This window comes from Chiloscyllium punctatum, chromosome 12, assembly GCF_047496795.1.
Source record: "Chiloscyllium punctatum isolate Juve2018m chromosome 12, sChiPun1.3, whole genome shotgun sequence".
Lineage (NCBI taxonomy): Eukaryota > Metazoa > Chordata > Chondrichthyes > Orectolobiformes > Hemiscylliidae > Chiloscyllium > Chiloscyllium punctatum.
Window position 1 is genome coordinate 99,229,070 of NC_092750.1, and position 14,872 is coordinate 99,243,941.

A 14,872-nucleotide genomic window follows, 5' to 3' on the forward strand; every position below is an offset into this window, starting at 1 on the left:
TACCTCCCTCTGTAAAGTAACCATCACACCCCTACATACCTCCCACTGTACAGTAACCATCACACCCCGACATACCTCCCACTGTACAGTAACCATCACACCCCGACATACCTCCCACTGTACATTAACCATCACACCCTGACATTCCTCCCACTGTACAGTAACCATCACACCCCGACATACCTCCCACCGTACAGTAACCATCACACCCCGACATACCTCCCACTGTACAGTAACCATCACACCCCGACATACCTCCCACTGTACAGTAACCATCACGGTCCGACATACCTCCCACTGTACAGTAACCATCACACCCCGACATACCTCCCACTGTACAGTAACCATCACACCCCGACATACCTCCCACTGTACTGTAACCATCATGGTCTGACATACCTCCCACTGTACAGTAACCATCACAGCCTGACATACCTCCCACTGTACAGTAACCATCATGGTCTGACATACCTCCCACTGTACAGTAACCATCACACCCCGACATACCTCCCACTGTACAGTAACCATCACTCCGCGACATACCTCCCACTGTACAGTAACCATCACACCCCGACATACCTCCCACTGTACATTAACCATCACACCCCGACATACCTCCCACTTGACAGTAACCATCACACCCCGACATACCTCCCACTGTACATTAACCATCACACCCCGACATACCTCCCACTGTACAGTAACCATCACACCCCGACATACCTCCCACTGTATAGTAACCATCACCGACCGACATACCTCCCACTGTCAGCTGCAGTCTTGGACGGAGAAAATACAGGTGTAACGTTATCTCTGCAGTTGCGATGTGATCTGTTTTAGAAAGTCTAATGCAGGAGAGAAATATAAAGTGGATGGAAAAACTACTGGCTGCATCAACATCCGAAGGGATCTCGGTATACAGTTCGACAGTTCCCTGAAAGTGGTAACACGGGTGAATAGGGTGAACAAGACGACTGACGGCAAACTTGCAGACAGGCATCGGAGCATGCAGTATGAACATTAACAGGTCATATTGCAGCTGTAGAGAAACTTAGTTCGAGGTACATTTAGAATATCGTGTACAGGACTGGTTGCCACACCAGCAGAACGATGTTGAAGTGATGGAGAGTGTATGGAAACGTTTTACCAGCATGTTGTCTGGTTTGAATGGTATTAGCCAGAAGGAGAAATTGAACAAACGTGGTTTGTGTGCACCTGGGCATCATTGGCTTTGGAGCTACCTGATAGATATTTACACAATTATCAGAGGCATAGATAGAAGGACAGTTCCCAACCCCCCACCCCTCCCCTCCCAGAGTAGGAATATCAATTACTCAGGACCGTAGGTTTTAGGTAAAAAGGAGAAAGTTCAGGAGATATGATAGGTTTTTTTTGCTGTTCCAGACAGAATGTGAAAGTGCTTGGAATGCACTGATAGAGGGGAAGAAGTCAATATATCAAGGTTTAAGAGGGATCTTGGCACAAGTATGAGTAAGTAGGGAATAGAATGACATAGAGGTATTCGAGCAAAAACTTTTGTTTTAACTTTAGAAGGGCATCCTGTGTTAGTGCGGGCCTGCTGGGCTGAAGGGCCTGTTCCTGTGTTGGACCATTCCTTTTGTCAAGATTTGAGCCCGGGGGTGGCGAGATGCTCACTGAATGATTACTGATTACCAACAGCCATATTATTGTGGATCCCTCCCCTCATCATCTTGTAGCTTCATATCCTTCCCCACCTTGGGGAAACTCAATATTGAGAATTTGACATGAATGTCTGAGCTGGTACCTGGTGACACCATCTTGACCCTCGCTCCTGCGTCATTCTATCTTGGATACCAACGTCTCGGGGGAAACTGCACTGCCAGAAGCTGCATGTACTCCACACCCACCAATGCTGGCATCTGACACATGCCAGCCTCACCATGCCATTCCAGCACATCTCTGACCCACTGACACCACGATTCTGTAATTCAATTCTGCAGCTCAGGGCGCGCTGACAACACACATTGCAATGCTGCTGCAAGGACACTGTGCTCAGGGGACACACACCCAGCTCATGTACTGTCCCTCTGAGCTGGTCACTCCATGTTTGTACACACTCACTTTGAACTGGCTTCAATGCTCACAAAATTATTGCCTTGCCTTACCCTGCCTTTAGCAGCGTTTCCCCTCAGCCAGAGCTACCAGGCTCACCTGTCTGCTGTATTGTCTTGGTGTTTAGCAGAGACATAAATCAGGAAGCTTGATATCATTGTCCACAGTCAGTCACTGTGCCCAGCACAGGGAGTCAGGGGGAGTCTCCGATCCCAGTTCGAGAGCTGGGACACGGTCTGTCAGCCTCTCATGGTTGTTGGGGTCAGGATTCTTCCCCTGTGAGGGGGTGAGGAGATGAATGTGAGGCTGCCCCATATCCCTTTTAGCTCTTTGTGCCCTAGTGTGGGATAGTTCCTTCTGGAATGTGAGAATTACCAAGGAGGATTAGTGAAATGGAAGTGGTTGGTACAGCTGTTAGTACTGGGACAGTTGGGGGAAAGTTGTCGAGGGGTTCTGACTGAGTGAGTGGGCAGCACAGACACCAAGCAGAGTTGGGCAGAGGGGCAGAGAAGAGATTAGAGAGAGACTGAGAGAAGGTGCTGTATTCACTGAGGGTGGGAGAAGTGGGGATGAATGCCACTTACCCTGGTAGAGGGGAAAAGGTCACTGACCTCCTTCCTACACTGCTGGGCATTCACCCAGAAGGCTGGAATCACACTGACCCAGGGGTCAGCCTCGGACCAAGCTGGAAGGGTCTGGTGTCATAGCTTCCCCTGCCAGCCCTGAAGGAAGATAATGCCCCTCTCATGCACCATGTCATACCCCAGGACCAGGGGTTTGTCCACAATGGGGAGCCCCAGTTTTACCCCCTCTGCCATGTCCAGGCCAGTTTCGGGTTCACAATTCAAGAGTAAAATGACTTTTTAAAGATGGCTCCTGGAAACAGGGAGGCCGGTGCATTCTGGGATATCCAGTCAGAGGGCAGCTGTTATGACGAAGGGGAAAAATCATTGTGTTAGTATCAGATGAGAGGAAGACCACGCGGGCAGGGAGGGTAGTTAATGAGGCAGATTGGGGATGGTATCATGAGAAAATGCAATTCATCTTGTGGAGAGTAACCCTCCATGAGACCAGATTAAAACGATACTTGACCATATCATAAGATGGTTTAGGCTTCTGTCTGTCTGAATCAAAACAGGGATGAAATATTGGGTGCAACAAACTTGGAGTGGAGAATTATACAGTAGATTAAAATCCTCAAAAAAGGGGTAACACAATGTTCCAGACTGTTAAAAGGAGTCGGGAAAATCCCCTGCCTTATATTTACCTACATTATCCAATCCTGCAGCAATGATGCCGGAGGACAGGAAAATGGCTAATACTGCAACTTTGTTTACTGTGGAGCAAGGGACTGAGTGAAGAGGTCGAGGCTGGAACTCTGAGAGTGAATAAACGGTCACTGAGGAAGTCCCAGGGACTCCAGGACAGTCGGTCTCGATTTGTTCAAGGAAGATCGTGTGTAATTAATCTGACTGTCGGTCTGAGGCACTAACCTGTAACTGCATGTGAAGTATTTGGATTTGAAGAGAGATCCCATGGCAGACTGTTTAAAAACAGAAATTATGGGGTCCAGGTGAATGAAGCAAACAACCCAGAGAAGAGTAAGGCAAGGCATTTCGGGACATCAGCAATAGAGGAGAATGTGCAATAAATGAGAACGTGGTCAGTGTGGGCAGATAAATGAAGGTAGCTGGAAACACCAAAAATCTCGTTAATGGAGCAAATGGCATCATTTCCTCTGTAAGCCAAAGGGCAGAATTTCGCAGCAGGAAGCTTATGTAGGAACTGTATGAAGAATGAGTTCAGTCAGAGCTTGGGGACTGTGTGCAGTTCTGGTCACCCCATCACATGGAAGGATGGGATTGGACTGGAGAGGGTACAGAGGAGATTCTTCACCCTGTGACAGTGGAAGTGTAGTTATGAGTAAAGATTGGAACGGAGGGTGCTGATAGGAGATTAGATTGAGGTGCACATATTGTCAGGATCCTGGGTCGAAAGGGAGAGAATACCTTGCACCTGTTGGAGAGCTCAGTTATCAGTGGAAATTATTTAATGTAATTGGTTGAAATATTAGAGAATTGATGAGGAAAGTTGTTATTTAACGCAGTTTATGGTCGGGATCTGGGAGTCACACATGTAAGTGGTATAGAGGCAGAAACTCTCAAACCATTTTAAAAAGGTGCCGGGATCTGCACCTGAAGTCCTACACTGTCTGGGGAGACAGAACTAGGGCTTTAAAAAACAACATTACATCTTGTCCAATGCAGACAGTGGACAGAGTGATCTCCTCTATACTGTGCTATTTTCTGAAGTTTGCAAAGGTTACCAATATCTGATAGGATTAATATGTAGGGATGAGGGGTGAGGGCAGGGAGGAGCAGTGTGTGAATTGATTAGCATCACAATAATACTGACCACATCCTTTCTACACAATGCTACTTCACTGTGTTGTCCTGTTTATCCTTCCTGTAGAAATGGGGAAAAGTTTTTGATTATCCAGGTCTGTCTTGGTCACACTGCAGCCATATCTCCATAATCCCAGCTCAATCTGACCTGGTTCACACTATTTAACGCTACCATTTCACTGGCCTTGTTCAAAATTTCCCAGCTTCATTCTTGCCCCATTGAAGCCTGCTCTCAATCAACTAATGTTTCTCAGTCACAATTATTGCATGTCATTCTCTACAACATCCTGAACTTTACAATAAAATGATCGCTGTGCCCCAAAACCATCCTCTACTGACACTGGATCCACTTGCCCCACCTCTTTCCCAAGGACCAGATCCAATAGTACATGCTCTCTTGGGTTGGATACATACTCCTGCAGTGAGTTCTCCTCCATGTAATCCAGGAACACTTGTCCCTCGTGACCTTTCACCAACAGTATCTCTGTCTATATCTGGCAACATTACGTTTCTCAGTATAACCGATCTGTAGTATTGTCATCGCTCTCAAATGACCCTGCATATTTATTCTCTCCATCAGTTCTTTGGTTCCTGGCAGACAGACTGTACCTTACAGTGTAAGTGTACACTTGTTGTTCTGTAGCTCCAGCCAAATTCATTCTGTCCTCGGACGGATCCTCTTTTTGTGGGCGGCACGGTGGCACAGTGGTTAGCACTGCTGCCTCACAGCGCCAGAGACCTGGGTTCAATTCCCGCCTCAGGCGACTGACTGTGTGGAGTTTGCACATTCTCTCCGTGTTTGCGTGGGTTTCCTCTGGGTGCTCCGGTTTCCTCCCAGAGTCCAATATGTGCAAGTTAGGTGAATTGGCCATGCTAAATTGCCCGTAGTGTTAGGTAAGGGGTAGATGTAGGGGTATGTGTGGGTTGCGCTTCGGCGGGGCGGTGTGGACTTGTTGGGCCGAAGGGCCTGTTTCCACAGTGTAAGTAATCTAATCTAATTTTTCTCTTGGACCTCTTAACTAACACTAATCAAAACAAATACTTCTACCTTCATCTTTTCCCTTCAATTCTATCATTTCAGAATCCCTTTTCCCCAGCACTATTTAACACCCAGTCCTGCCATTCCTTGAGCCAGCTCTCGATGATCAGTCCATCAGATTTCCACACACCAATCTGCATCTGGAACTCCCCACACTGAGTATTCACGTCCATGCAGAGTACCTCAGATTAAGGCTTTCTTTCTTACTCCATCTTCCACTGATAAACTTGTTGTAAATTAGTACCAACTGTATCTCACATTAGTTTGAGAATTCTGGTAGTCTCCTCTTCAATTCCATTTTGGATCCTAAGCACACGCCAAGTTATTTTCAATCCCTCCCAAACACCGCACAATGAACTCAGTCCCAGCTCTGTCATGTTAGCCCATCCAGCTGGTACAGCTGCTGCCTTCCCCAGAACCAGTCTCAATGTCCCAGGAATCTGAAGCCCTTCCTGCTGAATCATCATTCCAGTCACACTCTCATCTACCTAAAACCACGAGTCCTGTTCTCACTTGGACACGGCACTTGGAGTATTCCAGGGATTGTTGCATTTGCGGACCGGCTTGCTAACCATCCACCTTGCTCCCTAATTTCTGACTCGCAGACCACTTCGCCCTTCCTACCCAGGTCATTCCTACCAACATGAACATGGCCTTTGACTGCTCACTGTTCCCCAGACGAATGTCCTGCAGACACAGTGACATTCTTAACCCCACTATCCTGGAATTACAGACACACTGACACCTTCTTCACTTTCCTGTCTCCCCTGTGACTATTGCTCCTCCTTCCTTCTCCCTCCCCACCTGTACAGTCAGGCTGCTTGTGGTGCCACAGACATGGCTCTGACTGCCCTCCCTTGAGCAGCCTACAATGTACTCAGCTTCCAAACTGGGAAACTGAATTGGGAGGGAGATACCAGGATTTTCTTGTATTCCCTCATTGTTTCTCTCTGGTTGCCTCATCCCCCAGACCCTTCCTTCTTCCAGGCTGTCATGTCTGCAGGGTAATCTGCTGTGTGTGTGTACTATCCACCTAACTCTCAGCATAACAGATGTCCCATAGAGTCTCTAGTCACTGTCTGAACTCCATGACCAAGTGTCCATCTAGGACACAAGCAGGGGCTATGACTTCCCAATGTAACAGAACACATTTTCCATCGACAAACAAGTCTTACCATGTCTTAAAATGCAACATGTCTGGAGTAACTTAATTAATTACTTAGAATGAAGTTAGCATTCGGGAAATAACAATATGGTTAAGTCCCTTATTCAACTGGGCTTACTGAGGTTAATTTATTATATTTGCTCACAATTTCAGTTCTCCCTCTTATTTCTGTGTTCAACCCTTATTTCAGAAGTTGAAAAAAAATTATAGCAATTAACTGACTGTCGCTAATAGCGGTGTATTTATCAGCCAATGAAATTACAGCCTTTTCTGCGATGGCTCTTGCACTTTTTTCAAACTCAGTGCAGGCAGGTCCCAGCAGCAGAAGTTATCTCTGTGACTCCCAGGGACGTGTAATCCTCCAGCTCCCACTCCACTCTGCTCCCTCACAGCGTCACCGTCTCTGTGACTCCCAGGGACGTGTAATCCTTCAGCTCCCACTCCACTTTGCTCCCTCACAGGGTCACTTGTCTCTGTGACTCCCAGGCACAATTAGGCCATGATCCTCAGTGTTGATTTATATCCTCCCACTTTGCTGCCTCTGTAACTCCCAGGTGTGAGTGAGCCTCATGCTCCTGCTCCAAGTTGCTCCCTCACATGTTCACTCCCTCTGTGACTCGGTGTTAATTTCGAGCCTCCTGCTCTGCTGCTTCTCCAACTCCAAGTCCTCGTCGGCCTCAAACCTCGCTACTGATTAATATTCTCCCGCTCTGTGCTGCTCTCTCTCAGGTTCCCTCCCTTTGTGACTCCCAGGTAACGATAGGCCTCAATCCTCAGCTGAAATTTATAACATTCCATTCCGTATTGCTCTCTTATAGGATCGCCGTTGTGCCTGCAAAAACATTAGAAAAGGCAGGACTAGACAAAGCAGAGAGTGTTACAGTGATTGAGCGTGCTATATGGGATGGAACAGGTATTCTGGGGAACTAGGCAAACCTGCATCAACTCAAGAACGTTACTGGAGATACAGTGAGAGTTTCAGACATTGAAGAAGGCAAGGGAAAAGAGAGATGGTGGCTTGTGCATGACGGAGCTTTGTAGAGTCTAAGTGACTTTTTCTGAGCTGCTTACAGAGATGTGTAGACTTCAACAAATGCAAATTGAGAGCCAGCAAGTGTTGTCTGGTCCTGGAGATTTGGATGGAGACTTGGATGTGACAGAGTGAGAAGACTTGCAGTAACTGGGGGGAATATAAACCTTTGGGGCACTGGTAATTTTCAAGGACCCCCAGGACTTGAGGTGGTGTAGAAATTGTGAGCATTCCAAATAGTGGGATTGTAGGGGTTGGAAGTCCTGAGATGGATAGGGAGGAAGAAAAGTGCCACTTTAGCAAACACAATCATTGTAATTAGAGATTTAGGAAGGGAACCTGTGCTATCAGTGATTGCAGTTATATGGAGAGTAACAGAAACTGAAGGGGTTTCACATTTAAAATGGGAGAGATTTTGGATGATCAGAAGTTTAAACAAGAATAAAGTAATTTTAGTGATCTCTAGAACAGATGGGAATGGAGGAGGTGAGATATTGTGAGGAACTGTCAGATTTATATGGCGGGGAGGATGTGAGATAAAAAAGGGAGAGGTGCATTATCTGTTTGCAGTTACAGACATGAGGAGTGTTGTAGCGCCTGCTGGAGGGTACACGGATAACAACAGTTCCAACGGCTGGTGCAGTGGCTGAGGAAGGCAGCTCACTACCACCTTCTCAGGGACAACTCCATATCACCAATAAATGCTGGCCCAGCCAACAAAGCTCATCTTCATGAATAAATGAAGGAATAAAAGATCTACAAGTAGCTCTGAGGTCACTCAGGAAGGCCCTTTCAACAGCACTTCACAAACCCGGAACCACTATACCCTGGAAAGAGAGGAGCTCCAGGTGCAGAGGAACACCAGCATTTCCAAGGTGCCCTCCAAGCCATGCTCCATCCTCCCAGCACTGAGTCTGTCCCTACACCCAAAGGACTGCAATGGGTCAGGAAGGCAGCTCCCCACCACCTTCTCCAGGGAATTACAGATGGGAAGGTAATGGGGAAACTCTGCTGTTTACAGCCAGACAGAAAAATAAATCCAGCAGTGGGTGTGAAATGACATTTCCGTTTCAGAACAACATGCTGAGCATGAATAGAGGATTTGGCTGATTGGCACAAGACAGAGAGTGTGAAGAAAGGGGTCTTTTTCACCATGGGAACTGGTGATGGGGGAGCTCCACAGGGGTCAGTGTTGGGACTACACTCAACACGTTATTCATTAAGAGTCTGACCAAAGGATGTGAAGGGGTACGAGAAATGGGTTTCCAAGAAAGATCGCAGGGATGAAATTCGTGTCATATGAGGAGCAGGTGAAGTCTCTGGGACTGCACTTGTTGAAGTTTCAGAGGCGGCGGCAGAATCTCATTCAAACTTACAGAAAACTGAGGGGCCTGGATGGAGTGGACGGGGGCAAGATGTTTCAACGAGCAGGAGAGACCAGAGGCCAAGGGCACAGCTTCAGAGTGAAGGGACCACCCTTTAGAATAGAGATGTGGAGGTATTTATTCAGCCAGAGGGTGATGGATCTGTGGAACTCACTGTCTCATGGGGCTGTGGATGCTAAGTGATTCAGTGTATCTTACTCAGAGATAAGCAGGTTCTGGATGAATAAAGAGATCAAGGGTTACAGGGAGTGAGAGAATGGGGTTGAGAAACAATTCATACACAATCGAATAGTGGAATTGACCTGATGGATTGAATGGTCTAATTCTACCCCTATATATGATGGTCTTATGGACTGCGCTTATTCCATAAGTTTCTAAGTGTGCAGTTAGTATTTCTGGCATATCGTTTATGATACATTCCAGCACTTTCATGATTATTGCTGTCAGCTCTTGGTTTCAGATCAACTGCAGAAAGGTTCACCAGGCTGGTCTTCAAAATGGAGGGATATTGATGAGAAGAGGTGGAGAAGGTTGAACTTGCAGTCGTTAAAATTTAGAAAATGAGTCAAATTTGTTGATACACCAAAGATTCTTGTGTTCTTACAGATTCGATACTGAGACATTGTTTCACTGAGCAAGGGTCTGTAACCGGAGATGAAGGGGAATACAGTTACCAGAGAAGCTAAGAGAGAAAAGCTGGGCTGTAGAGACTGGAGGATGTTACAGAGTTCGGTGGTTTGAGATCACTGTTGGTGGTTAGAGATCAGGTGGTTGTCGGGCTGAAAGATGTCAAGTGGAGTTACAGGATTATCAGTTCTGAAGGATTTACAGAAATCAGGAGGAATATAGGGACTAGAGATTACACAGTAGTAGTTGGAGCTACAGAAATGTTCAGAGAAAGGGAGGGTTATAGGCACTGGAGAGTAGACAGATGGGGTGGTATTTGGAGCTACAGGTGTTTATAGAAAAAGGAAGGACTGGAGGGACTGAAGATTACACGGATTGGGGTGGTAGTTGGAGCTGCAGGAGTTTATAGAGAATGGGAGGATTGTTGGTGCTGGGAATTACACTGACATGGACAAGAGTGGAGGGGAGAGTTGAAGGGGCTGGATCAGTTCAAACAGCCAGGGAGAAGTGTAGGGATTGGAGGAGCCAGAGATACTGAGGGTAGTCGAGCTGCAGGAGTTCAGAGAGTTACTGAGGACTGTGAAGACAGGTTTACAGCATTCCCATCAGTTACACAGAGATGTGGAATGCTGTTCTGGTGGGGGTTACAAAAATCGAGAGGGTTGCAGATACTGGAAGATATTACAAAGACAGTGAGCTGTAGTATTTGAGGAGGTTACAGCAACAGGATGCGTTGAGGAGTTGGAGGCTGCTCTAGGTGTTAAACATGCTACAAAGGATCAAAACCTTACATCGATCAGGGGATTGGAAGATCTGGAGATAAAGAATGAGAATTGCAGTGACTGAAGAATATCACAGAGATGGGGAGTAACATATGAGTTAGAGGAGTTATAACATGAGATGGGCTGTATTCAATGGAGTCAGAGAAGATACAGGGAGATCTGAAGGGATTACAGGTGATCAAAAGGTCAGTGAGGCTTCTCACTGTCGAATTGGGTCAGTTTACGCAGGCATGGGGTATTTTATGGAATTGAGCTACTTACAGAGATTAGGAGAGTTGTATAGAATTGAGGAAAGAACAGAGATATGGAAGGCTGTAGTTAATGAAGACTTTTGTTGATGTCAGATGCTGAGGTTCTGGAAAGTATACGGACCGGCAAGCTGTACAATCTGTCAGAGTTTACAGAGACAGGAACAGCAATACATCCTGGAGACACAAACACAGATAGGGAGTATTACAGACACTGGAGGAGGTTTCTGATTTAGGGATGGTTGTAGAGGAGTGTAACGTTTACACAGATAGGGGTGTAAGAGCTGGAGAAGATTATGGAGATGATTAGATTGGTAGGGGGACCGGAGGAGCTTACACTGACAGGGCGGGTGATAGTGACGGGAGAATGTTACTGAGATAGTAAGTCTTATACAAACTGATCGGGAGAGTCACAAGCATTGGAGCTGGTTCCACAGATCGGTAGTTTTACAGGGTCCTGAGAGGATTACGCAGATAGGGAGGTTTGTAGGATGCCCACATTTTCAGAGTGTTTCAGGAATGGAAAAGGTTACACAGTTAAGGAGGGATGTTGGAGCTGTGGGAGTTCACAGAGACTCGGAGGTTTGAAGGGATTGGGGCTGATTATGGATAGATGGATATATTTAGGGGCAGTAATATGGAACGCAGAGGGAGAGTTTAGATTAGATTCCCTACAGCATGGGAACAGGTACTTTGGCACAACATGTCCACACCAACTCTCCAAAGAGTAATCCACCCAGACCCACTTCTCTCCGACAATGCACCTAACACGATGGACAATTTAGCATGGCCGATTCACCTGACCTGCACATCTTTGGACTGTGGGAGGAAACTGGAACACCTGGAGGAAACTCACGCAGACACAGGGAGAAGGTGCAAACTCTACACAGGCAGACAGTCACCGAACGCTAGAATCAAACCTGGGTCCCTGGCACCATCGCTCATCACTGAGCCACCGTGCTGCCCCAAATTGCAGAATTACACAAAGAGAGAGTGTTTGAGGTGCTGGGAGGACTGTAGGGAGTGGACGAGCAAACAGAGATGTGGAGTGCTGTTGTGGCTTGAAAAAGGTCTGGAGGTGTTCATATCGGTAAGGAGGTCGGTAGGGTTGGGAGAAGGTTACTGTGGTCGTGTGGTGCTATAGGCCAGGAGGCAGGAGTGTGATCGGACCTGCAGAAGGTTACAGTGATATCATGTTTTCTTGGGGCTTGAGGAAAGTACACAGGTGGGTATTTTGCTTCAGGCTGGAGGATTTTACAGAGACGGGGTTACTGTAAGTATTGTGCAAAACTATAGAAATGGGAATTATTGTACTGAGTGCAGGATGAGATTACTGAGATTGGGCATGTTATCGACATTGGAGCAATTTACATACAGGGAGAGTCGTCAGCATCGGAGTAGGTTTCAAATATACAGCGGGAATATGGGAGTGGTGGAGGTTACAGAAATAGGAAAACTTCTGGGAATTACAAGCATTCACGATATTGGCACAAACAAGTTAGACCGAAAGGCATGTTTCCTTGCTGTATGACTCTATCACATGACAAGAGACAGCGTGAGGAGGGAAGATAGAACAGAAAGATCCCAGGTTTCAATACCATCTCCTTGAGGGAGGCCTGCTTTCCCCTCTGTTGAACTGATCCTCACTAAGACAGCACAGGCCTGAATTGATAACTGTCAACTTACTGTATTGCAGCAGAGATGTAAATTAACAAGACGGTGGGGTTTGAGCCTGGGACCATCATGCTCTGTGTTTACCCTTCAACACTGTATCTGTGTCATGTCTTCTGGACCAAAGTTCGATCCCTTAAATCCACTCTGCTCTGTTCACTGTGAGTTATCTTGCCTCGCTGCAGGATTTACTGAAGGCTCCAGCTCTCACTCTCCATCTCTCTGGCTGACCAACCATCTTCAGTGTGGTGATGGATGAGACAGGAATTGGGAATTCTGTTGAGTCAAAAGCATCCTGAGTATCTACAGGAGATAGAGAAACAGACAGAATGGGAAATTAGACTGATGCAGTGAGGGTTACACATGGAAAATGGCACTAAGTCCCACAGAGATCTGGAAAATCCCTGTCTCCATCCCTGGTCTGTGTTGCCTCATCTCCCTGGAGTGGAGAATTCTGTTGGCTTAGGATCTGGAGTAGCTGCAAAAGGTGCAGTCACTGGCATCAATTAGACCCTCACAGTGACAGATACCACATGGAGAGAGACTGTGTGATATCACCAGAGTGCAGGAAGGTATCAGGATCAAACCACGGTCAGGAAGAAGGTGCACTGGGATCAGTACTCAGGGATGAGGGAGCTATCAGTAGACCAGGCAATGACCTCGTGTTACTCTCACTAGACTGTTCATCCAGAATTTAACGCCGACCAGATATCCTTTCCTAATTTAATGCCAGAGTCAGGGATACACATCTAACTGCTTAATAATACCCTTTCAGTAAGCAAATCTGTTATAGGCTGCCAGTCTGGCCTACATATGAATCCAGACCCAGCGCAATGGGATCGACGCTGAAATGCCCACTGTAATGATCTGGCAAGTCACTCAGCTCTAAGGCTGGTCAGGGTGGGCATGCGATGCTGGCCAGCCAGAGACAGCAACATCCCATGAGTGATTTAAAATCAACACTGCTGGGAGCAGTGTCCTGGCCAATCATGTCAGTAGGTTTATGGACAGGGCTTTAAACTGACAGAGAGGATGCAGAGACAGGCTTCAGGTGAAAGGAGCTTTCCAAATCCAAAGAGAAAATGTGAAGCCTCAGAACAGCATGGGAATGTGGCTGAAGACAAGCAGAAAGGAACAGGAAGGGACAGAGTTTAACTAAAACTGTACATCAATGAATTGTTTTGTGACAGGACATTGTGGGGAAGAGGAAATTATAATGTTGTTTTGATTTGGAATGGACAAAGTATCTTCATTAAGGTAATAGCCTTGTGACACAGAGATAAATGAGACTTAGTCACCAGACAGACGTGATTACAGGGTGAACAAAAGGTGGAACATAAATATTCAACAGTAAACAACCTTACAGGATCTCAGGCAGAATGGAAAAGCAAGATGGGAACCCTGACACTAATGGACAACAAAGGCATTACAGAGAAAGCACTTGGTCTCAGATTATGCAGCTGAATCAGCCTGAATGCAAATTCTGGGTGCTATGTCAAAAACACAAGCAGGAAAACAGTTTTTAAACTGGTAAAAACAATGACTGCAGATGCTGGAAACCAGATTCTGGATTAGTGGTGCTGGAAGAGCACAGCAGTTCAGGCAGCATCCAAGTAGCTTCGAAATCGACGTTTCGGGCAAAAGCCCTTCATCAGGAATAAAGGCAGTGAGACTGAAGCTTGGAGAGATAAGCTAGAGGAAGGTGGGGGTGTGGAGAGAATAGCATAGAGCACAATGGGTGAGTGGGGGAGAGGATGAAGGTGATAGGTCAGGGAGGAAAGGGTGGAGTGGATAGGTGGAAAAGGAGTTAGGCAGGTAGGACAAGTCCGGACAAGACAAGGAGACAGTAACTGAGCTGGAAGTTTGAAACTAGGATGAGGTGGGAGAAGGGGAAATGAGGAAGCTGTTTAAGTCCACATTGATGCCCTGGGGTTGAAGTGTTCCGAGGCGGAAGATGAGGCGTTCTTCCTCCAGGCGTCTGGTGGTGAGGGAGCGGCGGTGAAGGAGGCCCAGGACCTCCATGTCCTCGGCAGAGTGGGGCGGCGAGTTGAAATGTTGGGCCACGGGGCGGTGTGATTGAGAGGTGTGGGTGTCTCGGAGATGCTGCCTTGCAGTGTTTTATTGCTCATCCCTGCATTAAACAGGAATTCATTAGAAATTGTAGCAAAGGTAGTGTGATAATTTTTGAAGACTTCAATCTTTGTCTAATCTGGGACAGACACATTGGCAAGAGTGATATTATCCGAGATCCTCCTTGAATGTTTTTGTCAGTGTTTCTTTGAATAACACATTGTGCAAATAGCTAGGGATGTAACTATCTCAGATAGACTATTGGGTGATGAAGCTGAGTGAATGAGTAATATCACACCAAGATCCTCCAAGAAATTATACCGGAATTCAAAGAGATTATGACATTTTAAAATGAC

At 46.6% G+C, this 14,872-nt stretch overlaps 1 long non-coding RNA gene across 1 annotated transcript in view; it reads right to left on the reverse strand.

Moving 5' to 3' along the window:
* Nucleotides 1-13,355, reverse strand: part of LOC140483970 (uncharacterized) — a 36,423-nt gene extending 23,068 nt beyond the window's left edge. The window contains exon 1 of the long non-coding RNA XR_011962111.1: nucleotides 12,462-13,355. This is a non-coding gene — a long non-coding RNA (uncharacterized lncRNA). The remainder of the gene's footprint in view (nucleotides 1-12,461) is intronic.
* Nucleotides 13,356-14,872: the final 1,517 nt, after the last annotated feature.